Here is a 26,915-nt window from a genome sequence, read left to right as displayed (position 1 = left end):
TCCATACATGACCACTGGAAAAGCCATAGCTTTGACGAGATGGACCCTTGTTGGCAAAGTAATGTCTTTGCTTTTTAATATGCTATCTAGGGTAGTCATAACTTTTCTTCCAAGGAGTAAGCGTCTTTTAATTTCATGGCTGCAGTCACCATCTGCAGTGATTTTGAAGCCCCCCAAAATAAAGTCTGACACTGTTTCCCCTTCTATTGCCATGAAGTGACAGGACCAGATGCCATGATCTTAGTTTTCTGATGTTGAGTTTTAAGCCAACTTTTTCACTCTCCTCTTTCACTTTCATCAAGAGGCTCTTTAGTTCTTCTTCACTTTCTGCCATAAGGGTGGTGTCATCTGCATATCTGAGGTTAACTGATATCTCTCCCAGCAATGTTGATTCCAGCTTGTACTTCATCCAACCCAGTGTTTCTCATGATGTACTCTGCATATAAGTTAAATAACCAGGGTGACAATATACAGCCTTGACGTACTCCTTTCCTTATTTGGAACCACTCTGTTGTTCCATGTCCAGTTCTAACTGTTGCTTCTTGATGTGCATACAGATATCTCAGGAGGCAGGTCAGGTGGCCTGGTAGTCCCATCTTGCTAAGAATTTTCCACAGTTTGTGGTGATCCACACAGTCAAAGTCTTTGGTGTAGTCAATAAAGCAGAAGTAGATATTTTTTTGGAACTCTCCTGCTTTTTCAGTGATCCAATGGATGCTGGCAATTTGATCTCTGGTTCCCCTGCCTTTTCTAAATCCAACTTGAACACCTGAAGTTCAAGGTTCACATACTGTTGAAGCCTGGCTTGGAGAATTTTGAGCATTACTTTACTAACGTGTGAGATGAGCGCAATTGTGTGGTAGTTTGAGCATTCTTTGGCATTGCTTTTCTTTGAGATTGGAATGAAAACTGACCATTTCCAGTCCTCTGGCCACTGCCAAGAATTATTGGAGAACCTTTATTTTTACATCACATTACCCTACCTTGAAATATAATCTAGTGATGTGATCTTCAATTTTATTTCCTTTTTCAAAGGTCTTTTTGCATTTATTAAGTTTCAAACCTCTTTTTACTTTGTATAACCAAATTTATTCCTTCTATGTTTACACAATCAACGCTTCTATAACCTCGATTTTTCCTCACTTAAAAAAAAATAGACTTTTCTGATCTGTGTGTAATAACTTATTCCAATGTTTTCTAATACACTTGAGTTCTGGCAATGATCATATTTGACTAATCAATGCATTCCATTGCTTTCTCACTTATGATATGTTTCAATTAAGTAGAATACAGTTAATCTCATTTTGAGACTTTTCACAGTACCTTTTGACAAACTGAGACACCCTTGTGTGCCAAAGCAGTCTGCATAATTTACTATTTCCAGTGCCAGCCATGCTGTTTCTTGGTAACTTAGCTTCCAGGTTTGAGAATTATATCTGAATCAGAGTAGACCCCCTGTGCATCCCTAGAAGGGCTTCTCAGGTAGTGCTAGTGGTAAAGAATTCACCTGCCAATGTAGGAGACATAAGAGATGCAGGTTCATTCCCTGGGTCAGGAAGATCCCCTGGAGGAGAGAATGGCAACCTACTCCAGTATTCTTGCCTGGAGAGTCCCATGGACAGAGGAGCCTGGTGGGTTACACTCCTTGGGATCACAAAGTCAGACCCAACTGAAGCGACTTAGCAAGCAAGCAAGCAAATCCCTAGAAATCTTGGAAAGCAAAAGTTATGGGAACATAGGAGTTTAGAGTGACAAGAGATTATACCAAATGCCTCATCTTTCAGAAAAGCAAACTGAACTCTGGACAGTAAAGGGATTCCCAGAGTCCAGGTTCCAGTTTTTAGGGCCAGGAACCAGGGATTTGGGTAGCATTCCTTTCCCTGTTTCTGAGTCGAAGACTAAAAAGTTAGCTAACTAGATGGTACAGTAGCCTCTGAACTTTAAAATGACATGCTGATGCTTCTTGGGGAATATGTGTTTAATGAGTGAAATTTAAAACAACTTAATTTACTTAGAGAAAGAAATTACTGAATTTTTGCTAATGTAGAGAGTAGGGAGGGAAATGGCAGCTAAACTCTTTCTTGCAAATGTTTTGCTAATCGTTTGCTAATTAGTTCTTGAGCTTCAGTTCTGTCTTTAGAGAAATGACACTAACAAGTAATACCTGATTGTTTTTTGTTTTTTTTTTTCCTGGTATTTCCAGCTGTGAAAATAAGTACGCTGTAAACACACACAAGCATGGGCTAAGCATGTGTCAAGGACTATTTTTGTTGTTGGTGTTGTTCAGTTGTCAGATTCTTTGTGACCCCATGGACTACAACATGTAAGGCTCCTCTGTTCTCCACTGTCTCCTGGGGTGTGTTCAAATTCATGTCTGTCTAGTAAAAGCTATGGGTTTTCGTCATGTTTGGAAGTGAGAGTTGAACTATAAAGAAAGCTGAGTGCAGAAGAATTGATGGTTTTGAACAGTGGTGTTGGAGAAGACTCTTGAGAGTCACTTGGACTGCAAGGAGATCCAACCAGTCCGTCCTAAAGGAAACTAGTCCTGAATGTTCACTGGAAGGACTGATGTTGAAGCTGAAACTCCAGTACTTTGGCTACCTGATGAGAAGAACTGACTCAGTGGAAAAGACCCTGAAGCTGGGAAAGACTGAAGGCAGGAGGAGAAGGGGACGACAAAGGATGAGATGGCTGGATAGCATCACCAACTCAATGGACATGAGTTTGAGTAAACTGTGGGGAGTTGGTGATGGACAGGGAGGCTGGCATGCTGCAGTCCATGGGGTCACAAAGACTTGAGCACGACTGAGCAACTGAACTGAATGATTAATCATTATGTGATCATTTAATTCATTAAGTGAACTCGTATAAAACTACTCCATATTTCATAATTCTATGTGAAAAAGTAGACTATCCCATGTGAATTTTGTGGAGCTTTCATTCTAAACTATTCCACATGAATCTCCATATCAACTATATTGACCTTCTAACACATTTTTCCAGAGACAAAAATATACATGTATGTGAAGTGAAGTGAAGTGAAGTGAAGTTGCTCAGTCACGTCTGACTCTTTGCGATCCCATGGACTGTAGCCTACCAGGCTCCTCTGTCCATGGGATTTTCCAGGCAATAGTCCTGGAGTAGATTGCCATTTCCTTCCCCAGGGGATCTTCCCAACCCAGGGATCGAACCCGGGTCTCCCGCATTGTAGACAGATGCTTTACCGTCTGAGCCAATGTGAGTATGGTAGATATACAGAGATAGATATATACAAACATATACAAAGAGAGACTCTTCAACTTGACTTACAAAAGTGTCCTACAAAAAATTATGAAATGTTTAGCTGATTTCCAAGTTTTCTTGATAAATGTCTTGCATGTTTTATAGATAAGCATAATAATTATACTACTACTGATGGCTATGCTTTTCTTCCTAGCTTCATTGTGCAAATTCAATAAAAACTCCACAGGAAGATAATGATACAAAAAAGTTAAATCACAAAATGCAGGGTTGCATTATTGGGAGAGTACAAGTTGTTGGGTTGCCTCCATTCGGATGATCTTTACTCACTCTTCACTACAGTAGCTCACTTTCCTAACCCACACTATTATGGACTGAATTGTGTCTCTGCAAAATTCACATCTGAAGCTTTAACCCCCAATGTAACTCTATCTGGGCACAGGGCTTAAAGAATGCTCAAACTACCACACAACTGCACTCATCTCACGTGCTAGTAAAGTAATGCTCAAAATTCTCCAAGCCAGGCTACAGCAATACATGAACTGTGAATTTCCTGATGTTCAAGCTGGTTTTAGAAAAGGCAGAGGAACCAGAAATCAAATTGCCAACATCTGCTGGATCATCAAAAAAGCAAGAGAGTTCCAGAAAAACATCTATTTCTGCTTTCTTGACTATGCCAAAGCCTTTGACTGTGTGGATCACCACAAACTGTGGAAAATTCTTAGCAAGATGGGAATACCAGACCACCTGACCTACCTCTTGAGAAACGTGTATGCAGGTCAGCAAGCAACAGTTAGAACTGGACATGGAACAACACACTGGTTCCAAATAGGAAAAGGAGTACATCAAGGCTGTATATTGTCACCCTGCTTATTTAACTTCTATGCAGAGTACATCATGAGAAATGCTGGGCTGGAGGAAGCACAAGCTGGAATCAAGATTGCCAGCAGAAATATCAATAACCTCAGATATGCAGACGACACCACCCTTATGGCAGGAAGTGAAGAAGAACTAAAGAGCCTCTTGACGAAAGTGAAAGAGGAGAGTGAAAAAGTTGGCTTAAAGCTCAGTATTCAGAAAACTAAGATCATGGCATCCGGTCCAATCATTTCATGGCAAATAGACAGGGAAACAGTGAAAACAGTGGCTGACTTTACTTTTCTGGGCTCCAAAATCACTGCAGATGGTGATTGCAGCCATGAAATTAAAAGATGCTTACTCCTTGAAAGAAAAGTTATGACAAACCTAGACAGCATATTAAAAAGCAGAGAGATTACTTTGCCAACAAAGGTCCATCTAGTCAAGGCTATGGTTTTTCCAGTGGTCATGGATGTGAGAGCTGGACTATAAAAAAAGCTGAGCACCAAAGAATTGATGCTTTTCAACTGTGGTGTTGAAGAAGACTCTTGAGAGTCTCTTGGACTGCAAGGAGATCCAACCAGTCCATCCTAAAGGAGATCAGTCCTGGGTGTTCATTGGAAGGACTGATGCTGAAGCTGAAACTCCAATACTTTGGCCACCTGAGGTGAAGAGCTGACTCATTTGAAAAGACCCTGATGCTGAGAAAGATTGAGGGCAGGAGAAGGGGACGACAGAGGATGACATGGTTGGATGGCATTACCAACTTGATGGACATGGGTTTGGGTGGACTCTGGGAGTTTGTGATGGACAAGGAGGCCTGGCATGCTGCGGTTCATGGGGTCACATAGAATCAGACACAAGTGAGTGACTGAACTGAACTGAAGGTTAAATGAGGTCATGAGGGTGGATCCTATCCCAATAAAACTGGTGTCTTTCTAAGAAAAGGAAGATCCCAAATATGCCCGCCTACAAAGGAAAGGCCATGGGAGGACCCAGAGGGAAGGTGGAATCTCTAAGCCACGGAGATAGGTCTTGAGAGAAATCAACACTGCCTGGATCTTAGAACCTTGATCTTGCACTTGATCTTGGGCTTCCAGATTGTGAGAAATAAATTTATGTTGTTTAAGCCATCCAGTGTGGGTATCTTGATATACTAGCCCTTGCTGACTAATACACTTGGCATGACTTTTACAACCATAAAGCACAAACTGTTCTTTTTACCACAAAAGCCAAACCTTTCAACTTACCACTTTTCACCCCCAAGTACTCTTCTCTCTAAGCTCATTGAGAACTCCAGTCCAAATGTTGGCTTTCATCTCACATTTATCTCTAAAGAGCTGTTCATAAGATAGGTCCAATTAGTAGGTAGAGCATCTGCCAGATGACAGTTCACAACACATGTTGGCATGCGAACTCCTGTACTAAACCTATTCTTTCCAAGGTTACTAATGATCTCCATGCTATACTCAAGCCAATGGGAATTTATATGATTTTTACCTCACTTGACTTCTCTCCAGAATTATTCTCTCAATCACTCCTTCTTCTGGAAGGTCTTTTCTTCCCCATTATTGTGAAACACTGCTTTTCTCTGTTTTATTTTTCTTCTGTCTGAACATTTTCTTTCTCTGTTTTCCTTTCTGGGCCCCCTTACTCCAGCTGCCCCTTTGGATGTGATGCCCCAGGCTCACAGTCAGCTCCCTTCTCTTTACATCATTATATACACTTTCTCATTGGATAATCTCATCCACATCCATGGCTTCGAAAATGATGAATATACCCACATCTCCCCAGGGTGCAGCCCCATCTTTGACCCTTGATTTCTTATCTGACCTCCAAATGGAGATATAATTGCCTTTTCTGTCTAAATATTCCAGGAGCCTCCAAATATGACTTTTGTTGGACTGAACATAGCATATATCCATGAAATCCTTTTTATCAATGAAAAAACAACAATTCATCCATTTGTCAGGAATAGAAAGCACAAATTCTCTTACCTCGGTTCAGTTCAGTTCAGTTCAGTCACTCAGTCTTGTCCGACTCTTTGCGACCCCATTAATTGCAGCACGCCAGGCCTCCCTGTCCATCACCAACTCCAGGAGTTTACGCAGACTCACGTCCATCCAGTCAGTGATGCCATCCAGCCATCTCATCTTCTGTCATCCCCTTCTCCTCCTGCCCCCAATCCCTCCCAGCATCAGAGTCTTTTCCAGTGAGTCAACACTTTGCATGAGGTGGCCAAAGTACTGAAGTTTCAGCTTCAGCATCATTCCCTCCAAAGAAATCCCAGGGCTGATCTCCTTCAGAATGGACTGGTTGGATCTCCTTGTAGTCCAAGGGACTCTCCAGAGTCTTCTCCAACACCACAGTTCAAAAGCATCAGTTCTCCAGTGCTCAGCTTTCTTCACAGTCCAACTCTCACATCCATACATGACCACTGGAAAAACTATAGCCTTGACTAGACAGACCTTTGTTGGCAAAGTAAGGTCTCTGCTTTTCAATATGCTATCTAGGTTGGTCATAACTTTTCTTCCAAGGAGTAAGCATCTTTTAATTTCATGGCTGCAGTCACCATCTGCAGTGAGAAGTTTCCATTTCCCTTTGCTCTCTCTTTCACACAGACACACAAACACACAACTAGCCAATACCACTGAGTCTATCTCCTTAAAATTTCTCATGTCTATTTACTTTTCCCAAGCCCCACTACCTGACTTCAGGTCTTGCTTGTTTCTGTCCTTGATGACAATGCTAGGCAGCCATGCTGGATACTTTTATTTCCCATCATACTTGCACCTCAAGACACTTTCTTTCTAGATAAACTTATTTGCAAAGCAGAAATAGAGACAGAGATGTAGAGAATAAACGTATGGATACTAAGGGGGAGTGGGGATGGGGTGGATTGGCAGATTGGGATTGGTATCAATACATGACTATTTATAAAATAGATAATTAATGAGATCCTGCTGTAAAAAACAAGGAACTCTACTCAGTGCTCTGCAGTGCCCTAAATGAGAAAGAAATCCAAGGAAGAAGGGAAATATGTAAATATGTGGCTGATTCACTTTGCTGTAAGCAGAAACTAACACAACATTGTAAAGCATCTATACTCCAATTTTTTTTTAAAGATACTTCCTCTTCATTTCTGTATAGAACTATATTCTATACCTCAAGAGGTAATTTCTACTTACTGCAGTGTCTAGCTTTTCTTCTCTGCAGCCTCCCATTGGTTTCAGCTTCTGGTAATAGACATAAATCATGAAGAGCTTCCTACCATTTTGGTTCCCTGGGTGCTTCCACCCTTTGCTAATTCCCTTAACCCTGCTCACACCCCTGTAAATAGTCCCTCAGTAATCCAACTATAGTTAGCCCCTGGAAAGTGCCGTCTCTTTCCTGCCAAGACTCCAGCTGAACCTCAGGCTAACTTGTATCCCCAGTTCCAGTCTGTTCCCATCCTTCTTATGCTACCACTAGACTAATAGAGCTCAGTCAAAATCTAATGATCGTTCTTTGGTGACCTACGGTGGTTTTCAAGTTAAAGACCATATCCCTTGGCTTAGCCCACAAACCTCCATGATTTGATCATATCTATCATCTAGTCTCCTCTTCCACACTGCTCTTTCCTTCTGTAAATGGAAAACTATATGCTGTTCCTCAAACAAACCATGTTAGTCATTCCTCCCCTCCTTTCCATTCTGTTTTCTTTAACAGAATTCTTTACTCTCCCTTAAGTTAGCTAACTTCTATTTCATAAAAAATCACCTCAAATATCCCCTTTTTTGGGATCTTGCAATCTCATTGAGATGCCCACCATTGTATATATACATCGTATATCTATCAGATTTCAATAGTAATTGTGAATTAATGTCAACTCCGCCCTCCCTCATATAAAACACCTTGAGGGCAGGGAAAGTGATTTCTTTTACCTTGTAGATCCTAGAAAGATTTGATCTAGAAACTTACCTATATCTCAGGCATGCATTTGGTGACCACGCACTCAGTGTTGAAACCCTTGACCAGTAGGTGTGTTCCTCCACTTAGCAGAGATAAAATAAGAAAAGGTTCTCTCTCCTTTCTGATCACTGTTTAAAAATGTTCTTAAATCTCTCAGAACTCTAATCTAGGTCCTTGAATCCTCATTATCAGTCTTTACAATGGAAAAACAATCACTAGCTATTCTTTACAGACCAGAGTGGAAGAAATAATAATTAAGGGATCTCTCTAGAGATCACATTCTCAGTAGCCACTCCTTCTCTTGCCATAGATCAGTTGAGCCCCTTCCAAGGCACGTGGCTGAGAACGGGAGTCTGGGAAGTCTCCTAGTTGAGCAGGTTTGCACTAGACATGGGTTTCCCAGTTTTTCCTTGTGAGAATGTTTAGAGAATGTGTGTGTGTGTGTGTGTGTGTGTGTGTGTGTGTGTGTGTGTGTTTACTTGTCTTTAAGGGACCAAAGAGTCAAGTTCTTAGGAGAGTGAGCTGCTGCTGCTGCTAAGTCACATCAGTCGTGTCCAATTCTATGCGACCCCATAGACGGCAGCCCACCAGGCTCCCCCATCCCCGGGATTCTCCAGGCAAGAACACTGGAGTGGGTTGCCATTTCCTTCTCCAGTGCATGAAAGTGAAAAGTGAAAGGGAAGTCGCTCAGTCATGTCTGACTCTTTGCGACCCCCATGGACTGCAGCCCAAAAGGCTCCTCCATCCATGGGATTTTCCAGGCAAGAGTGCTGGAGTGGGGTGCCATTGCCTTCTCCAGGAGAGTGAGCATGAAACTCTAAAGAAGACACTGATTCAGTCACACCTGTCATCTCCAGGTCCTTGTCTGTAGTCCTAAATTTTAAGAGAAGGAGATAGAGGCAGACAAACTGACAGACAAAGAAAGGCAGACAAAGAGGTTGACACTCATTAGTAATGCAGTATTATTGTCACCTCCTGAATGAGCAATCTAATCACGAAAATGTTTCTCTTTTTATGAAAACATCACCTTCCCCTACATCAACATCTTCTGCCTCGGGTGGTAGAAATGCATACAGAGGGGGTACAGGAACCCTAACCATCGCCCCATCACTTTCGCTCGGTCACTGAAAGCTCTTCATCACCCTCAAATCACACACATGGTTTTGGTTTATAAATCACCATGGTAATAAGCACGACACAAATAACTCATAGAGTTCAATCAGAAAAAAAGCTGATGACGAAAATGAATGAGGAAGTAAGGGCTTGGTGCACTAGTTCCAACTACACTGCTCAAAATAAATAAAGCACTTGTGCTTTCTTAAATCTGTGGGTGCTGGCCCTTTTTGCCTACAGAGAATAAAAACAGAAGTAATAGAGAGAAAAATAGATTTACTGAGTCAAACGTAGTTTAAAAATGAGAAAAATAGCCTGAAGAGTAACAGGAGAAATAAGAGCAGCTTCAATAAAAATAAGCTTTAAAAAAATTTTTTTAATGTTTAAAAGAAAAAACTCTCCCAACAGGTTAGAGCTAAATATAAAATTGGTGACTATAGTGGAGCCAAATAAGCCTAGGAAATGGTTAATAATGTTTTGTAAGTTCAATCATGATAGCATAAACTAGAAAAGTCTGTCTTTCAATATTTTGGAAAAAGTCTGATAAAGAACCAACAGGGGTTTTCACTCAGCACCTTAAAAGCCTGTCTTATCCTTGGGGTTTCTGCAGCCAATGAAAGTTTGTCATGATGATGTAATGCTCCTGAGTTGTGTTTCAGCACCGGGTGTGTGGTCACCGGATACCATGCCTGAGATATAGGTAAGTTTCTGGATCAAATCTTTCCTTCCAGCCTGTTCCACTGCTTAAACTAATTTCAGCAGAGATCGTTTGTTTCTGGTCTATTTTACTATCTCTGAACAATTTTTTTTTTTTTTTGTAATGTGGCTAGGGTGATTATAGGATTGTAAAGACAGCTGGTAAACAAAATGATGGGATCTTAGAGTCAATTTTCCTCTGTTATTAGTATGAGGGCTTTTACTCCTCAGCAATTTATCATCACCTCAGAGGGAAAGAGCAGCAAACAGGGTTATATTTTATTTGTTAAAGGATTCCTAGTCATTTAACAAACACGTTTTACTAGAAGGATGTTTTCAGGGAGATGGGAAAGATTCTTTTTACGGATTCACACTGAATTTGACTTATTAAGTGAGCCCTATTAAACTGTAAGCAAGGAAGAAAGTTTCATGTTTATTGTAAGGAGAGAATATATAGGTCCTGCCCTCACAAAGTTTAAATCCTAGAGAGACAGAAAGAGAGAGGAAAAGACAGCACACTGTTTTTTCCGATTTTAAGTTAAAAACAATTGAGAAAGAAAAAAAAGCTGAAGATTTAGTAATCTTTAATAGCCTCAATAGTTATACAAAGTTAAATGAAGAAAAGTTAAATGTAAATAACTAAGCCAATTCTAATACATGACTGTGCAAATACTTTTTATCTTTAAGCACCATTTTAAAAGTTGGAGTATTTCAAAAATTTGAATTAGGTAACCAGCATAGCCAATGAAAATGTAGCTCTTTATTTCCTCTCTATGATACCCACTGCAGATGTGGAGATTTTAAAAGAATTCTTACTAATACCAGTCAAGCTACATATATTCAAGTAATGTGAATTGTAGAAAACATTTATTCAGATAACTCAAGGTTTCTAAAAAATTCAAGAGTGCTACTGGGGAAAATAAGAATGAGACATGGGGAAAGGTCCACAGGGAGGGGAAGAATTTAATAGTGTGTTCCCAGAGACACGGATTGAATTACCCAGATAATTAGTCATGTTTCACCTTAATTCTGACCATATAGACATACACTCTGAGAATAGCATCTAAAATAAAACTGTGGATATTGCTTTAATTAGTTCTCTTATAATTACATGGAGATTAATTTTCACTCTAAGTATCAAATCAGAGAAATCAAATAAAAATTTATTGAGTGTTTAAAAAATAAAGTAAAAGTATGAAAAAGATTTATCATCAGTCATGAAGCATGGCAGAAAATATGAAATGCTGTGGAATTTCTTTTTTTTTTTAAACAGGAAAAATACTTTTTCTTATTTTGTACAACATGATGTCTGATGGGAACTGCTGCATGTCTTCTTTTATTAAAAACTTCTCAGCTCTCTACTCTAAGAGCTACTTCTGTCTACCTTCAACCTGATTTTATCAGTTACACATCATTTTCCACTGCATTTTCATTCACCTTACTTCCAAAGAACTTGATCATCTCTCTACCATACTTCCTCAATGTTTATGAGATATTCACCCCTTATATGAAATTAGCCTCTTCTCTTCTGTTTCACAGTCATTTTTTCCTCACCTTAATAGCTGAAATCCCAAATATTTGGTATCATAAAGCAAGCCTTATATAAATTTTAAACTGTATTAATCAGCATAATGTTAAATGACTCATTTTGATTGTATTTTTTAAAAATATATTATTGCTCTGGTGCAGTAATTGGTACTAACACTTGGGACTTAACAGATGAAATTCCATATGTTAGTAGCATCTTATGCTTTATTTCTGCACCATCCACTCTAAACAGAAAGCCAATATGGCGACAAGAAAAGGTACAGTGTCCTAACTCTAGAATTGGAAGAATGAGTAAGAGGTGCTTTGGAATGACTAATAGAAGGAGAAAACATTTCCAAGAGAGGGAAACAGAATGGATAAGGTGGAGAATAATGAGAACAAGAGGAAATGCCCTGGCTTCTGATATGGAATGTATTTTATTTGGGGCTTTGGTCTATGCTGAAAGCTGAGGTCTTCATCACAGGGCTGTGGTGGAATAGGATTTGCTCATTTGACTTGGGTTCTCAATCCCTCCAATACCCAACTGGAAAGCAGGCTCATTAGTTGTCCACTGGGCCTTTGAAGAGACCCAGAAGGAATCTGCTTGATGTTCTGCTTGACCTAGTGAAGCTCTTTGATCCTCATTCTGAGATGCAGAGACGCAAAGGTGCAGGGAAAAAAATCAAGATTTTTTAAATCTCTGTCTCATCAGAAAGATATTGTTTCAAGAAAGTCCTTAGGATATAATCTGTATAGGAACCAGGGACCAGGAACATGCCCTTGTGATTCATTTTGAGGATAGAGTGGACCTCGGAAAAGACAATCCAGAGTAGATCTGGTGCTCATAAGATCAGAAGAGTTCAGTCTGATTTCAGCATTCCCCTGATGAGACAGTCATTTCTATTCAAAAGGCAACCTAGAGGATTTTTAACTAAGTCCAGTAACTCTGATGGAGAAGGCAATGGCACCCCACTCCAGTACTCTTGCCTGGAAAATCCCATGGACGGAGGAGCCTGGTTGGCTGCAATCCATGGGGTCGCAAAGAGTCATACACGACTGAGCGCCTTCACTTTGACTTTTCACTTTCATGCATTGGAGAAGGAAATGGCAATCCACTCCAGTATTCTTGCCTAGAGAATCCCAGGGACGGGGGAGCCTGGTGGGCTGCTGTCTATGGGGTTGCACAGAGTCGGACACGACTGAAGTGACTTAGCAATAACTCTGAAAGGAAGTTTGGTTGGGAAAAACTATGATAGTGTTCCACTGTATGTAATAAAGTAGGTGCCATCTGATTTTATGAATTAACTTTTAATACCTTGCTTTCCATGTCATACCCAAAGCATTTTTTCATTAAGTAATTAGCATCTTCCCTAAGTGGAAATGGCCTAGGCTCCTTTAGTTTTTAACTTACTCTCTTAGTGGGCAGGAAGCCACATTAATGCCACTGTCAGAAGAAAAGAGTGATGATAAGCAAGGGGGAAAGGAGTTAGCTGTACCTCCCAATGTGGATATTGGGAGCTAGTGCACTCTCTAAAGGCGTGGGAAATTTAAACGTGGGAGTATGTGTGAGGAGGAAAGATCATGCTGCCGCTACTGCTGCTAAGTAAATTCAGTTGTGTCCAACTCTGTGCAACCCCATAGACAGCAGCCCACCAGGCTCCCCTGTCCCTGGGATTCTCCAGGCAAGAACACTGGAGTGGGTTGCCATTTCCTTCTCCAATGCATGAAAGTGAAAAGTGAAAGTGAAGTCGCTCAGTTGTGTCCGACTCTTCGAGACCCCATGGACTGCAGCCTACCAGGCTCCTCCATCCATGGGATTTTCCAGGCAAGAGTACTGGAGTGGGGTGCCATTGCCTTCTCCAAAAGACTTCATAGTGATAGTGAAGTCACTCAGTCGTGTCCGACTCTTTGCGACCCTGTGGACTGTAGCCTACCAGGCTCCCTTGTCCATGGGATTTTCCAGGCAATAGTCCTGGAGTGGATTGCCATTTCCTTCTCCAGGGGATCTTCCCAACCCAGGGATCGAACCTGGGTCTCTGGCATTGTAGACAGACGCTTTACCATCTGCACCACCAGGGAAGTCATGGTTGTACTCAATTATAATTCCACAGTGAAGATCCACGGGGCACCTACCATGTGCCAAGAATGAAATGAGATGCTGGGTACACAAAGGAGAAGCAATCTTTTCTATCTCGCGAGAGCTTTCAGTTTCTCTTGAACTGCTATGTATGGAGTAGGTTTTCATCAAGCACAGAAAAGTAGAAGCATGTGATAACATGAGGATGGCTGCACATCCCAGTTTGCCAAAGACACTCTAAGCGTATGCCTCCTGCCCTGAGGTAATTATCAATCGCACTTCTGTGCATTCTCCAACGTTCCCTAGCTTGTCACTAACAAATGAGGAACCTTGCAGAGATTTAAAATATGAGTTAAAGGAGAGGGACCACTAACCTGGGCAAGATATTCAGAGACTTTGACCCAGGGCTGGGGTCATGATGATAGAGGGGAGCGAACAGCAGCCGTTTCTCCATTTTTTCGAAACAGCTTCCCCACCTCCTTTGGGAGAATGTCTCCTTCCTGGCCCTTTATGTAAATTAAGGGCACTCTGTTTTCTTGAAGCCAAGGGGTGGCATGAGATCAATGAGCCAATGAGACACTCTCTCCTGGAACTCTGCCCCTGGAGCAGAATGAGAAGATGAGAGAAGACGGGGCGGGGGTTGGGGAATGGGAAGCTTGGAGAAAGAAATCTCGCAGCAGTGAGTTTCACCATGTGGTTCCTGCTGCAGAGACCCCCAGAAGGGCCTGGGTCCTGTGGTCCGGGAGTTGGTTTCTTCAGCCTTTCTTTCATTCTGTGAGTTTCCTCATAGCCTTCCAATAAATATCTTTTTGGTTTACAGTAGCCAGAGTTGGGTTTCCTCCACTCACAACAAATGAACCCACATTGATCCCAATGTTTTGTCAAGAGGCCATACTTACAGATGAAGGGGATAAAGGAAGGAGGAATGACATACTCACTAGCCAGCACTTTCCTTTTTCACTCTGTATCTTCACCATTACTTTTGTACGTGAACACCATGCCATAATCTCCCTCCATCATCGCATCACTGTAAAATGCTCTATCTGCTTCATTGCTTATTTTTCAACCATCATGTACGTATACTCACAAATGGAGGTGTGCTCTGTAAAAAGATAATTGTGAGTAGTGACTTTGAAGGTCTTGCCTCTGCCTCTGAGAGTCCCCAGCCCTCCTGTGTTGGTTCCAATGCTGCTGCAGGGGCTGCAAAAACAAAGGGCTAGGATTTGACACAAACAACACATACTTCTCAAACAGACCTTTTCTTGGAGCTTATTTGTCAATGAAATGAATGCGTGTGGGTGACCTGAAAGAAGTTTTTCTTGGGGCACCGTTCTCCTTTAAACCATTCGAGGCACAGAGTGATGGCTCTGCCGTTCTAAGGGCTAGAGGGTGCTGAGCAGCGATCTAAGGCGGGCAGCACACACGCTTGTTTCAGGTGGGGAGGCAAAGCAAAATTGGGGAGGGCAAGTCTGCACACCCCGCGATTGGCTGGATTTTGATGCAGCAAACACTCTAACGTCCTGAAATATGGGATGCAGGAAGTCTCCACAGATGCACTCTGCTGCAGTTCTTGAAAGGCAGGAACAAATTTCAACTGGGTTTTGTAAAAACAAATGACATCATTCCTGCACGCTCTTCTGAAAAGCTGCAGCCCCAATGGAACATTTTCCCCCTTTGCTTTTTTCTGTGTCCCACTGCAGGGCTTCAGGTTTTGACGAGCACGTTTCACTGGCTAAATCTTGCAGGGAATAACCTTTCATCACTTGCCTCTAAAAATAATAAAATCCGAGAAGAAAATATAGAGGCACACGTAAAAGTTCGTTTAAACTCACATTTCATCTCCCTGCACTGTTATCGAGAGACATGACAGCACTTGGGAAGAATTCTAGGGATGTGAAGGGAACAATAACAAAATGCTGTTTGGGGGACTGTCATCATGGAAATTATAGCACTGATTTATTTTGGGTGGCCTTCACTGTACAGTGGGTGGTGTGGGTGACTGGGAGACTAGGATTTCCATGTAGGGATTTTTCAGAGTTTGCATTGTTCGCTGCAAAAGTAATCAGGGATCTGGAATAGTAACAGTAGTCAGTTAAGAGTTATACTGAAATACTGTTCCCCATTGTAGAATTCTATATTAAAAAACGCAAGTTTAAAAGATTTTGTAAGACACAGCAGAGTTAGCTGACTTTAAGAATGTGGTTTTTTGATCTTCAGAAGCTAGATACTAGAAATGCAGTAGTGAATCATCAACATATCAGAGTGTGATGGAAATTTTCTCACCAAAAAAATACTTGTTTAAGCACTGTCTCTAGGTAATGGACATCCCAGGAAGTTCCTTATTTGTCAATGTCAGTCTCATAGGAGCAAGTCCATGAGCAAGAACAGTGAGAACTCACCCAGGTAGGAATCCGACCTGGTTTTCTCAATCCCACCCCAAAACGCAGACCCAATTATTCACTTTCCTAAAACCAGCTCCCACAGCTAATTCTGGAAACAGCTTTTCTTTTTTGAGCAGACTACTAAAAATCTTTTTAGTTCAGTTTTATTCAATATTATGATGAGATGGCAAACAAGAAATGAATTTTATCTTAAAAATGACATTCAGTGACGTCTAAGCTGAGGTTTGACACCACTACCTCTCAAACTTATGGAAAATTTTTTTTTTAGGAAGGCAATATGATGATTTTCTTTCTCTCTGAAATGAAGCTAGCCTAGGGAGACCCTTAAGGAGAAATGGAGAAACAAGTCCACACATACACCCCTACCCTACCCCTTAATATTAATTTTATATCTCTGTTTTTGATTCTTGGTTCTCCATACACTCGTTTTGACCGTCAAAGCCTAGAGGTCATCTTTGAGAACCACACTCTTATTTATGCTGTCATGAATCAAATGATGGCTACTATGCAGACCCAAATAAAGTCACATGTGAGCAATCAGAACAATCTCTAACTAGAGCTACATTTAGTTAGTCAGGAAACACAAGAGATTATTTTCTTATTGTTAAGGATACCATTTACTTATTTTCCTTGTCCTCTTGGCTCAGACAGTAAAGAATACACCTGTAATATAGGAGACTTGGGTTTGATCCTTGAGTCAGGAAGATCCCCTGGAGAAGGGAATGGCAACCCACTCCAGTGTTCTTGCCTGGAGAATTTCATGGACAGAGGAACCTGGCGGCTGGCTACAGTCCACAGGGTCAAAGAGTGTCAGACATGACTGAACGACTAACACTTCCATTGTCCTCTTCTTCAAAATTTCCCTCTCATTTTGAAAGAAATTTTTTTAAATATTTTTCTGCATTATTTTCTCCATTCAACTGAAATGGTTTCCACTCAAAAAGGAAACCCAACTAGGTCTTCACATGGAATTAAGGAATTGCTTCTTAGTGTAATCGGATACTATGATATTTTTTATACATAGATGAAATCTGCTTTATGCTATCCAGTCTATGAAAAGAAGAGAGAACTCTCTAGCATTTCTCTCTCTTTCTGACTTTTTAGTAGACTCTCTTTCTCTTTCTTATTTTGTTGTCTTTTACCTCCCCTGGACTGCTGGAGCTGAAAAAACGGAACTAGAAGCTTGAGGCCATTGTTGCTGCTCTTGCCCTCCTTTGGGCCAAAGTCACCTGAGCTTTAAAAAACAAATAAACAAAAAAAAAGTGGGTTTTTTAAAAATATTTTTAAAGAAGAAGTAAAAAACAGGAAGGCCACTTGACAATTTCTAAGGTCTACTCTCTTTGCTTTGAAGTCCCTCCCCGGCATGCACATGCTATCAGAATTTCCCTTCAAAATGTATCTTACTGGCACTTAAAACTGAGAGTTTATAAAAAGAGATGAAGTTTTAGGAGTTATGAAGAAACTTTAATGTGCTTTTGCTGATAGTTGCTGTATAATCCAAAACAAGTTAATGGCATTTAGAATCAAATAGACATTCTACCATTAATTAAATTTGCCCAAATTTTTATAGGAAAGAACTCCATGATGCTGATGTAATCATGTATATGTTCTACTCCAATTTATAAGGAAAGCAAATTAAAAGGTATTTTGAGAGGTATAGATGGGGTGCAAGAACAGAAGAGGGTAAGTCAGATCCCATGGCTCTTTTGTTCAGAACTTTCCATGGCTTCCCATCTCTTGGCCAAAAAAAGCCCAGTGCCCTTGCTGCTGCAGCTGCTGCTAAGTCACTTCAGTCATGTCCAACTCTGTGCGACCCCAGCCCTCCAGGCTCCCCCGTCCCTGGGATTCTCCAGGCAAGAACACTGGAGTGGGTTGCCATTTTCTTCTCCAATCCATGAAAGTGGAGTCGCTCAGTTGTGTCTGACTCTTAGTGACCCCGTGGACTGCAGCCCACCACGCTCCTCCATCCATGGGATTTTCCAGGCAAGAGGACCGGAGTGCAGTGCCATTGCCTTCTCCGAGCGCCCTTGCAAAGGGCCTCAATTTCCGTCTGCTCTCTGCCCCTCCTTCCTGTCTCACCTCCACTTCTTCCTTCTCCTTCTCATTCCCTCAATTCCAGCCACACTAAACCTCTTGTTGTTTATTGGACAGCCCAAACATATGTCAGCCTCAGGACCTTTGCATAAACTGCTTCCTCTACTTGGAACAGTGTTCATCCACCTCCACAAAACTCCTACATTTCATTCAGATCTCTGCTCAAATGCTGTCCTTTCCATTTGATTTTCTCTGACCAAGTTTTATAAACCAGCAGCCTCCACTATCAGTCAATGGTACTTGCTACTTCTAGTATCATGATCCCCTGTAGCCTTTTTTATTTTTTCCAGAGCACATATAAACATATGACATTGCATGTATTTGTTGATTTGTTTATGGTCTGCCCTCCCCCATTGAAAGGCAAGCTCCGTTAGAGCATGGACTTGGCTTTGCTCCCCAAGTGTTGACAACACCCTGCACAGAGAAGGCCCTCCACAAATATTTGTTGAATAAATGAATGAAGAGTGACTGAACTTCCAGCTTTGAAATCCTGAGATAATTTCATATTTTTAAGTCCTCTTCATTTTTGTGTCTCTGCAGCAAAATCATACATACCTTTGTTTCTAAATCTTAAATCAGTGACATTGGAATTAGACATGCTTAACATTAAAATAAAAACTCAGAGGTTTTTTTCATATTTAAAATTGTACATAGATGTTAGTGACATATTTCTTTCAATTACAGTCTTCCTTGGGGCTTGCGGTATTATACATACTGCCTTTTCTCTACTTTTCTTGCTTAAAAATTAAAATAGTAGCATTCCATGGTCTTTACAGTGAATTTTCACACAGTAATTTCCTTGATTGGTTTCAATCTGTGTTTTATTTGGCTCCAGCTCAGGAAGCTCTCCTCCCACTTCTCTTCATTCCTAATGTTTTCCCCATTCCTGTCCCTGTCTCTGAAGCCTACAAGCATCTAAAAACTGACCTTGCACATGACAAACACTCCCTAAATGATGTTCATACTAGTTATTATTAAAGACAAATGGATTTACTTGTAAAATATATGCGTTGTTGTTGTTGTTTAGTCACTAAGTCACGTCCGACTTTTTGCTATCCCATGGACTGTAGCCCGCCAGGCTCCTTTGTCCATGGGATTTCCCAGGCAAGAATACTGAAGTGGGTTACCATGTTCTCTTCCAGGGGATCTTCCCAACTCAGGGATCAAACCAAGGTCTCCCACTTTGCTAGGCGGATTCTTTACCAGTTGAGCTACCAGGGAAGCCCCAACACAAAGTACTACTTACTGATAAAATCCTGGCATTTCAGCCACTCTTCTTTTTCCCTACTCCTAACTCTCACATGGATCCGATTCTGTATATAAATATTGTTGTTCAATAGAACTTTCTGCAGTGATGGAAATGTTCTGTATCTGTACTGTTCAATACAGTAACCACTAGTCACATGAGTCTAAAGCATTTGAAACATGGCTGAATTCTTAATTTCCAGAGGCATCTTTAATGAAGAAAAATTTCACTACTAAGCAGGGAAATAGAGGATGACGGTGAGTTTACAAACTATTTCTATATCCTCCTGCAAACCCCATATCCTTATCTTCTCTCGGTCATACACTTTATTACTGCCAATGGTTTTCAGGCAAGTTTCTTAGAAAAATAAAATAAAATTACTTTGACAGTTATCCCTCAGGTATCTGTAATGAGAGAGTACATGTTTATCAATAATAAAATGATGCCAGGACTTCACAATAAGTTTAGGTTTAAAATCTTGTACATTGACTCTGCTACTGCAGTTGTACAATAAACTTAATTTTATTCCTGTTGACCACATTGTACAGGCCATGATTTCCAGATGACAAAATTCAGAATAGAAAGAGAAAGTGACATCAAGATCTCGAAATCAGACTTCTGAAATATCACAGATATTTGTATAAAATTTAAATACTCCCATTTTTGTCAGTTCACTATTATTACCTATGATAATTGAAAATTAGTTGAAAATCAACAATATTCTTAGCAATACTGTGGTTTTAAAACATAGAATTTCAGGCTTATCGAAATGAAGTCTTTCAAAATGTATTTATAATACGATAGAAGATTCAGTTGATTCTTAAATTTTTGATCTTTATAATTACAGATCCTTCTTTGTATTTTTACAGAGGATTTCTTTTTTATTACTCTGTAGACATCAAGCCTGCACTGAGTTGCTACAAGGGTGCCATACCAGTGAGTAGGACGCAAGCCAACAGCCAGGCAAAATACTTTGAAAGTCTGAGGGGAAAACACACTTGTCCAGAGCATAATAGTGTCTACTCGGCACAGTAGTACTTTTGAAATACTCCCTGAACAAAACAAACTGAAGAGACAGCAGCTATACTCTCCCTGGAGAGCAATAATACACATTGACATAGAGAGTCTGGAAACTTCAGTAGCAAAGAAACCTGTTGACTTTTTTCAAACTCAGTGTTTCTCTGTGATTATGACCTTAGAACACTTTACATTCTCACTTAACATCTCTTAATAGCCTAAGGAACTAATGTTCCAGGGAATACACTAGGCATTAAGCATTTTAAGTATCAATTTCCTGTTCCCAAATATTCTGGCTTATTCTAGATGTATATAGATACATTGAACCAATTTTGAAAACCCTATCAATTCAACAGACTGTCAGCTATGTCTAGGTTAAGAGGTTTCCAAAAGATCAAAGAGACCCTTCAGTTCAGTTCAGTTCAGTTCAGTTCAGTTCAGTCGCTCAGTCGTGTCCAACTCTTTGCGACCCCATGAATCGCAGCACGCTTAGATAAATAAATAAACTAATAAATAACTTCCACTGCGTATTCCTAGAGTCCCCACTGAGAATTTTCTAACAGTTTTTCATTGCTTTGCCAAGAGGCTTCAAACACATTTGGGGTCACATTTGCTCTTCAAGCTACAAATTTGTCACTAATTATAGATGTAATTAACTATATGATTATTGTCTACAAGTTGTTGGGCTAATAACCTATTGTCTATAGGTTCTTGGGCTTCCCAGGTGGCACTAGTGGTAAAGAACCTGCCTGCCAAGGCAGGAGATCTAAGAGACGAGGGCAACCCACTCCAGGATTCTTGCCTGGAGTGTCCCATGGACAGAGGAGACTGGTGGGCTACAGTCCTTGGGGTATCAAAGAGTCAGACATGACTGAAGTGACTTAGCACACAGCACAGGCTCTTCTAGACAAGATTTCCTCTCCTGAAAATACCTAGAGTCTGTTACAAATAGCAGTTCCCAAGACCAGATAACATACAGTAGTTTTCATGACCAGCCTTACTTCAGCTTGTTTTCTTTGAGACTACAGGAAAGAGCTCTCCTACATAATTTAGTTAAGAAAATTATCTGTGTGAGGACTGCCTATGAAACTGATGTGTGACAAAAACGAAAAGTATCTTTGAAAGTCAAAAAGGCATCATTAAAATGGTTTTCCCTCAGGAAGAAGACTGCCTAATGGCTTCTTCAAAACAAATAATAAGTGAAAAGAAAAGGATTTACAAAGTGTCCAGATTTCAGAATTTTCCAGTTTTGAGTTATGTTTTATCTACCTAATAATTACTCTCTCCAAACCATTTAAATATGTGACTGTCACAGAGAGTGGCTTTATCTGTGTCACAAATTCTTCTCTAGTGGAGATCTCTACCCATGATTTTAACCTATATTTAAGAGGAAGCTGAAACCACGTTATGACAGCAGATTGCATGAGATAATACTGGGTAGAAGACAAATTGATGTCAGAAGGACATAAGTTCAAATCCCTACTCTAACAATCGTAAACTGTGTGACTATAGAGGATATTTAATTTTTCTGAATGTCAGTTTCTGTATCTGTGAATTGGGTAGTATATCACCTACAACAAAACATAGTCAAATGAATCTGATGAGACACTACGTGTAAATCATTTAAAATCGGGCCTGAAAAACAGTAAAATATGTTAAATACACTTGAAAGTGGGGATTGTTACTCTAAACAATTATTTTGGTCTAAAAGAAATTTCAGAATTATTTTTTCTATATAGTTTCTGGAATATAATACTCAAGCATCCATATCTTTAAACTACATACCACATTGACTCCCTTCCTTTATTAAACAAACACTCAAGTTACTAAGGATCAGGAAATAAGAGAAAGTCCTGCCCACTGAGAGGTCACCACCGAGTTGAAAGACAGCTGAGACCCAGATCATGTTAGCACATCACTGCAAGTGCATTATGGGAGAGGTGTGGTCACAGTGCTGTGGGAAGACAGGAAGACAATGGTAAATTCTACCCAAGTATGCAGGTTCTGTCTTCTCAGGAAAGAAAGAGGAGAAGCTGTGCCTTGAAGGATGAAGGGGATTTGCCAAGTGAAGGACTACGGGATGGGTCTTTCGGCAGATGTATCAGGAAAAGCGATGTTCAGTGAAGCTAAAGAGTACATGTATGTGGCTTGTAGGGAGTGGACGGAGGACAAGAAGACAGAAGTTCAAAAGTGTTCACATCAGAGATTTAAAGGCCAAAAGTGGTCAGACTGGAAAGAAACAGGGGGGGAAGGTAATTAAGTTCTGAACAGGGCCTTCCTGGTGGTTTAGCAGTAGAGAATCTGCCTGCAATGCAGGAAATGCAGGTTTGATCCCTGGTTTGAGAAGATCCCCTGGAGCAGAAAATGACAACCCACTCCAGTATTCTTGCCTGGAGAATCCCACGGACAGAGTAGCCTGGTGGGCTACAGTCCATGGGGTCACAAAGAGTCAGACATGACTTGTGACTAAACCACCACCACCAAAGTTACTGAACACCTACTGTGGCTGGCATCATACCAGGCACTCCACTACAATTTTGCATCTAAATCATAGGACAACACTCAAGAGATAAGCAGTATCATCTCTATTGCGCAGATGAGGAAAGTGTGGTTTTCTGAAGTTAAGCAAATTGCTCAAAGTTACATAAAAAGAAATTAAAGAAACTTGGATTCCAGCCCAGGTTTGTTGAAAGAGTCTACACCAACCTCTATTTTAAGCAAGGGAACCAGCAGGGGGTCTTTAATCAAGAAAGTGACCTCATCAAAAAGAAAAAAAAAAAGTGTTTTGGAAGGAAAGTATGTGATAGAATATAAAATGTTGATTTGGAGGTAGAGATGGCTAGGGATTAGGACATTAGGTAGAGGTTATAGCAGCTTTGCAGGGGAGAGATGAGGAAGGCTTCAGTGAGCAAGCTCCTGTGCAGATGGAGAGAAAAGAAACACTTCTTAGAGAGACTCCAAAAAATTGGATGTGAATATGCTTCAGAATGAAGTCTCTGAACACAGATATCTTAAAATGTATGTGAGGGAGAATAGTAAACTACTTTATTTTAAAATGTTACATTAACTGGGAAGGGCAAACTCAAACTGATGGCCATTGTGTCATCTAAACCTGTCTATCCAAACTATGGTCCACAAACCACTGTGTCATTTTCACCTAGAAGTTTGTTGGAAATGCCAAATTTCATGCCTGAGCATTTTAACAAGATATCCATGTAAAAAAAAGCACTAATCTACAAGATCTAAAATTGAAGGTAATAGAGGAGGTAGGTGTCAGAGAAGAGAGGAAATTTTCTTTAAAAATAGGCTCTAAAGCTTGAAATCTATAATCTTTCAAACGCATTCTGCTTAGCAATGATCTTATTTCCTATTACTTTTATTATGCTAAGAAGTTTGTAGAAGCAGCAGCCACAGGTGCTGACATAACCAAGTGTAGAAAGCAGATGCTCCTTCAATTCAGTATTTTATAAAGACTGCCAAATCCAAGCTGTAACCAAATGATTAGGTGGGATTTGATCTGCTCATTTGGAATGTCAGCAAGGATAATGCTTACATAAGCGCTATGCTGTCTTATATTGTCCTTCAGTGAGGTACCTACCAGGAAAACAGAAACCCAAATGCAAGTTTATTTCATCATCATGGCTGACTGAAAGGGGGACAAAACAGAAAGATCTTAAAATATTTTCTGAACTTTCAATCCATTCATTCAATCAATACATGTGTATATTAATGTGTGTGTGTGTGTGTGTGTGTGTGTGTGTGTGTGATGTTGAGAAAGTCTTAAACCTTGTCCTGAGTTTACGTTTCTGTCCAGTTGTTATATCCAAAGTCTCTAGATTGTATGCAATTAATTAGAACCAGAACCAAGATAGATAGGTTCAGTAGAGCCCAGAAGGGGAAAGAAATGAAAGAAAGGTACACGAGCTAAAATTCTTCACCCAGTTCTTCACCCTGGAATCTCTTCTAAACCAGTGGCCCAGTGATTTGTATCAGTACAATCATTTGGTACACAGTAATCCTTTCTCCCATTCCATCTACCTGGATGACCACTGGTACCTTTTGTAAAGAACATTGGGACCATATATTTTCCTTGTCTTATAATTTAATCCTTTAAATATGTTGGGCAAATTTAAATATTTCATCTTGGCTCAAGAAGAAAAGTTTGTATACATTTTTAACATTGGCAAGAGGCCACTGTGATGTTTCCTCCTAGGTCCATGCATTCATATCCCTGTAATGGCAATATCCAGGAGAGCATAGGAGTTTCACTGCTGTCTTCATCATCATGTTGTTTGTTATCAAGCTTTTTGGAGAACTTGCTATGATCAAGCAATTGTCTAGGCTCTGGGGCACAGAGGTGAGCAAAACCACTGCTCACACAGACTTGACATCCAGATGAGTAAAACTGATGTTGAACAAATGGAAAATAAACCATAAAATAATGTGTCTACAAGTGATAAGTGATCATGAAAAAGCATAAATGTGGTGCTATGAGAAAGAGCAATAGGGATGCTGTTTTAGACAGGGTGTTAAGTCAGATTTCTCCGAGGAGTAGATATTTAAGCTGAGGCCTGAATAAAATAAAGAGGTTAGACTTCTGAGGAGAGGCATTCCAGGCAAAAGAAGCTGCAAAGTTCTTTGGGCAGAAGTGCATTAGGCCTGTTTGGGAAATTCCTAGGTCAACATCCTGGAGCAAAGGGCTCTGGAAGAGGAGAGGAAATGATCAACCAGGTGCCATCATGTAGGTCCTTGACAAACCCTGAAGGTCATAATAGTTAAAACAAAAACAAAGAAATCTTTCATACACTATATATACTACACTGACAAAACTTACCTACATTACTCAGGCTAATCCTCACAGTAATCCTATATATGGGCATCTCATTATCCTTCAAGAAAAATGACACCTAGATTAATGAACATGACCAAGGTCAGACAGCTGGAATTTGAACTCAGGTTTGTCTGAGACCAGAGGCCATGGTACTTTCCACAATGCAGTAATGACAGCTGGATCTCTGGAATCAAAATTTATATACAATTAATTACTAGAAATTCTGTGATATTTAAGTGAAACAGACATGACTGTGGTTCCTTCTACATTTAACAACAGGGTAGAACTATATTCTCTAGTCTTTACCACAATTAAATTTTATTTTTGGTCACATTTTCATGCACTCAACACAGTAGGATTCCCATTGAATGAGCAAAGTCCACAATGATTTGGTACAAGCATTTACTTAAATTATTAGATAATCAAATCTTTATAATATCTAGTTAACCTCTCATCCAAATCAGCAGACAATAAGCCCTCATACACAGCTGTGAAGACAATCTTATTTCAGAAATATTTGATACTGGGTACTGAATTTAAGCAATGGATTTTCAAAATATTTGATAATTCCTACTTCCTAATTTACACCATCAGTTAATTCGTGCACCTGTTTTTCTAAATTTAATCTCACGATAGGTTTTCAAACGGAGAAGGCAATGGCACCCCACTCCAGTACTCTTGCCTGGAAAATCCCATGGACAGAGGAGCCTGGTGGGCTGCAGTCCATGAGGTCACTAAGAGTCAGACACGACTGAGTGACTTCACTTTCACTTTTCACTTTCATGCATTGGAGAAGGAAATGGCAACCCACTCCAGTGTCCTTGTCTGGAGAATCCCAGGGACGGGGGACCCTGGTGGGCTGCCGTCTATGGGGTCGCAGAGTTGGGCACGACTGAAGCGACTTAGCAGCAGCAGCAGCAGGTTTTCAAAGCTATTTGCAGGGGTTTCCTCAGAAAAGCCCTAGAATCTGAGTGACCTGGACACACATTTTAATGACACAAAAACCTACCTGATTTTAAAAAATAAAATCTACTTTAACACAAAAATAAACCAGGTAGGTCTCCCTTCCTCCAGTACATTCTCTCCTACAAACTGCTAAGTTTTAGAGCTAGTTGGAGCTTCCCTTGTGGCTCAGATGATGAAGAATCTGCCTGCAATGCAGGAGACCTGGGTTTGATCCCTAGGTTGGGAAGATCCCCTGGAGAAAGGAATGGCTACCTATTCCAGTATTCTTGCCTGGAGAATTCTATAAACAGAGGAGCCTGGCGGGCTACAGTTTATGGGCTGCAAAGACTAAGACATGACTGAGAAACTATCACTTCTTTTTAGGAAGCTCTGTTCCATGGGGCAATAAGTTTTTGTAAGACAAATGGAAAAATTTGTTTTCCATTAGGTCAATGCCAATAATATTAAGCTTATCAAGACCTTTCTATGAATACTTCAATGAAAGCTCTGTTCACGTAGTTGTTTTTCCTTTTAAGCAAAAGGTAGACTTTTCTTATCTTGCTGTTATACTGCAAATGGACATGACATCAGAGGCCATGTAAATCAGGTATAAATTATAACAGATTTTTATTTATTTTCAGGACGATAGTGTTAAAATACTCTATAGTCTCCAACAATTTGTTGAAGCACAGAAGCTGAAAAAATTCTGGGCTTGTAAAGAAACTGCAGTGTCTAAAACTCTCCAGGAGCACTCAGAATGACAGGGCTCTTAACCAATAAAATGTGAGATACAAGGAACACATTGTCACAACTCAGCAAATAATAAGGAGCAGGTATAAGTATGACATCACTGCAAAACCCTCTCATTGGCGGTTCCTCTGTGTGCTGGTTACGGTTCTATTTGTGGAAGCAGCAGCC

Source organism: Budorcas taxicolor, chromosome 12, assembly GCF_023091745.1.
Source record: "Budorcas taxicolor isolate Tak-1 chromosome 12, Takin1.1, whole genome shotgun sequence".
Classification (NCBI taxonomy): Eukaryota; Metazoa; Chordata; class Mammalia; order Artiodactyla; family Bovidae; genus Budorcas; species Budorcas taxicolor.
The sequence above is the reverse complement of the archived record's forward strand: the minus strand, read 5'-3'. Positions refer to the sequence as shown.